Here is a 4248-nt window from a genome sequence, read left to right on the forward strand (position 1 = left end):
ATCCCTAATTCAAAGTCAAACCTATTGATTAAATTAATTTAAAAAAAAACTATTTTATTAAATTTATTATTTACTGAGACAATTTTCATTGAATATTTATTTAATAAAACACAAATTAAAAAATTGAGTTTCATGAATAAAATATCTTTACATTACTTTTTATCTTCATAATACTCTCTTCAATAAAAAAATTTGAAAAGATATTTGAGGTTTTATTGAAGAATTTTTTAATGTTAAACTAAAACTTTTAACGTGGTCTATAATTATTATGATGAACAAGTATGGGACCGGGTTATTATTTCCAGGTCCTAGGTTCGTTTTTCCGGGTTGGGTTTCCCAACCCGGAGTGGGTCATGGTCGGAAGTAAAGGTCTTCAGCCATGACTTGTGCTGGACGAGGTCTCTTCAGCCTATGCTCCCAGTCGACCGTCTATTGTGAGTAAGCTTACTCATTGACGGGGATCTTTGAGAGATTGGTGAAGTATCTCGGTATAGAATTGGAGGGATTAAATTTGTCATGCGGTACTTTCATTCAGGCTCTTAAATTCTATTCTGGGTCAAGTGTGTGTTCTTCTAATCTTCTCATTTTCAACTAAACTTTGTCATTTTGTAAAATAAAATAAAATAAAATGAAATGAAATGATGAGTGCTATGACGATTGATGAGTGCTTAAATCTTTTGAAAAGTATTTTTTTCCAATAATTAATCTAAGTCGGCGAGCATGTTTTGCGTGGCGCGGGGCCAGGGCGGCCCAGTTTGCTTGTCAATACTCTATCTTCAGGTAAAAAGTCAAGATATTTAGTCAATGTTGTGAATTTATTCACATGTAAACTTAATTTTGAATATGATCTATTTTCATTACTTTTCTTTAAATTATTTGCCTCCTACATAGCCAAATCATTAAGATAACTAGACAATAAGTGATCTATTAGCTATAGTTTGATTTAAATTTATTTATTGATCTGTTAGTTATAGTTCGATTTAAATTTATCTATTAATCCATTAGTTATGGTTCAACCTAAAATTACTTATGAATTGAAATTTGAATAAAATAAATAAAATATGTCTGTTTTAATTAGAGATAATTTTAGTTATAACAGAACTATTTGAACACGTACAGTAGTTACTAAAATACTAGAATTATGGGATAATTATCTATAGGATTGCGTTTGTTTTTTAGAAACAAGATAGGATAAGACACTTAGAATAAGATAGGATAAGATATTGAGAAACACAAATTTTTGTGTTCTTATATTCTGTTTAGTAATAAATTAAAATAAATTATAAAAGTTTAATTTATTCTCATTTTTTTATTTAAAAAATTTGAGATAAAAAATATAATAATAAAAAATATAATCATAAAAAATTAATAAGAATAATGAAAGAAAAAATAAAAAATAAGTTGTGTCCTTGTTAGTGTCTCCGTGTCCTTCCTGTTAGGATGGACACAAAATACACTAATTCAGTGTCTCTGGACACATTGTCTCAGTCCATGCATTCTCTGTCAAACACGATTCTGTGTTTCTGTGTTCCTGTCTCAGTATTCTATCTCTGTAAACAAATGCAGCCTAGCGTAACAATTCTATAAATATCAAGGTTTTGAAAACCGAACCGATTATCGAACCGTTCTAACTACTGGTTCATTGGTTTATTGGTTCAACCGGTTTGACCGTGATTAACTGAAAAACCATTTTATAATAAAATAATAAATAAAATATAAATAAATACACTAAAACATAATTATAGTTTAATATAAATTTTAAAATATCATCCAAATTAAAAATAATACTTAAACCACAATGTTATGATCTCATTCAAATATAAATTCAAAAATCAAATAATAAAAATAATCAACCAAACATAAAATGCCAACATCCAAGGTTCACAGCAAAATTACCAACAAGCTTGAAAGAAACTAATAATAACAACAAAATTCAACCCACAATAAGGTTCACAGGTTAACTAAAAATATATAATAACTATTTGCTCGCTAACTGGATATCTAATATTGTAGATTTAGTAATAACGATAGTCTAAAACCTTAATAAAATCTATACCAATAGATTATCTTGATATATAATCCAATTAATTGAATTAACAATGCAAGATCTTGCTCATAATAATCTGCATTTTAAAAAGAAAACTCCTTTTCCTAATAAGAATGGAGTCAATGGACCCTTCTTACACCACATTTTCTTTTCTTCCCATATTAACGATTATTTCTATTTCTAACATATGAATCTGTTGTAATATAACATACATTCAAAATGAGACATGTTTTCCAATGGAACCTGTTCTGACCTGGTGACACCGAGGTATGATTCGTTCTCCGGGAAAGATCGGCAAACTTCTTGTGGTGGAGAGGGAAAGCACGGCCGTTGGAACCGAGGTGGTGAGTACCTGCAAAGGTTCTCCGACGCTCAAGTCAATAAGAGAGTATATGAATATAAGCCTTTTGGAAAAGATTGATTACCTTTTTTATCTCTGCTGTCTGTCTTATATCTGCTTGATTGTAGGTGATCGTTGTTATGTAACGTCCGAGCATTAATTCACATATCCGACGTTATAAAAAATATAATTGCTGATTTAATCAGAATATTCGGTTATAACTGTAAATCATACATTGCCGAGCTATAACTCGTAACCGACTTTTGCTTGCTCATATCACAGCCCCCAAACTTGGCCTGATCTGAGGAGAACAGGTTGAGCTTATTATTGATTAGCGAGTTATAGCTCGGTATCCTCAGCCCCCAGGTCAACGTGTCGTATCAGATTTCCAAGTTGGCATATGAGAAGTTTGTTTGAAATAAATTCGTATGGATTTGGTTTTATTGGTCATTGTGTTAATTTAATATTTTGTCTGGTTCAACTTCCAACGTTGATCTTGGACCATTAAAAAGTCTTTATCATGTGTGGATGGGATTTATTTTTGGAACTGAAAAGTTTAATTAAACTAGTGCCTTAGTTTCAAGTTTTCATAAACACTTCGTTTAAGTTAGGGGCAGAAGGCAATGAGTAGAAGAGGTCAGTGCGTTTTCATCTTCTTCTTTTTTTTTTTGTAATTTGTGTTTGTTTGAAAAATGAGTGAGTAAAAGAAAAAATCGTTTCCCTCAGTTGAAAATGTTGAAAAATATGATTGGGTTGACAATGATGTTCATATACGGGCTTCACTGTTTTCTGATATTGAGAGTGTGAATCGGATAAACGTGGGTAGGGTAATGAGGACTGGGTTTCATATACAGCTGTTACCATGCAGCCGGACGGACCGTGTCTTCCATCGACAAGATGGCTTTGAATATTTTTATGTTTATAGTTGCATGATTGAGGAACTAAGAATTAAACTTCCCTTTTCTGTTTTTGAGTGTAGTGTGATGAAACAATTGAATTGTGCTCCGTCCCAAATACACCCGAATGGGTGGGCTTTTATCAGATGTTTTGAAGCTTTGATGGATTTTCTTGAAATCGAACCAGATTTAGAGTTATTTTTTTCTCTGTTTCAAGCTAAAGGGGTGTGGAAGGGTTTATGGATTAATCTAAACAGCACCCCTGGATTTTCTATTTTCAAACTTTATAAATCATCGTTCAAGGATTTCAAAGAAATGTTTTTAAAAGTTAAATCAGTGGATGAAGAGTTTCCATTTTACCTTGATGAAAATTTGGGGGAAAGATTCCCTCTTTACTGGTGTTGCCATCCGCAGCATATCCTCGGTCCCGACCTTATCAATAGTCGGAACGAGTGTATTATCTCTTTTTTTATTGAGATGGTTGACAAAGGGGGACTGATATCTGTTTCTGATCTGCTACCTTGGGAAGAAAATAAATCTGTTGTGTTAGAGTATTTTGGTGAGAAAATTTGAAAGTTACCTTTTCTCAAAACTGTCTTTAGCTGTTTTACTGACTTCTTTTCTTATGAATATTTCAGCTGGTAACTTCCCTGGAGTGACCGCCTCCAGTCTGAGATCCCGATTCAAAAGCAAAAATTTTGAGGGATCTTCATCAAATGCTGAGAAAGCTGATGGTGGGGCTGAGGTTGATCAGCCTCTGCCAAAAAAGAAAGGTATCGTTTTCAAAAAGAGAAAATCTGAGGCAGTTGTTGAAAATGAGGTACGAACTGAAGAGGAAAAGTTGCAACTTGATGACTTTCCGAATTTTATCTTGAGGCAAGAGAGATTACATTCTTTTGAAGAGGAGGAAGAGAATTCCTCGGTATGGAACAAGAAATTTCCCTTTAGTGTTATTTCGGATGAAA

Source organism: Arachis ipaensis, chromosome B10 (assembly GCF_000816755.2).
Source record: "Arachis ipaensis cultivar K30076 chromosome B10, Araip1.1, whole genome shotgun sequence".
NCBI classification, from domain to species: Eukaryota; Viridiplantae; Streptophyta; class Magnoliopsida; order Fabales; family Fabaceae; genus Arachis; species Arachis ipaensis.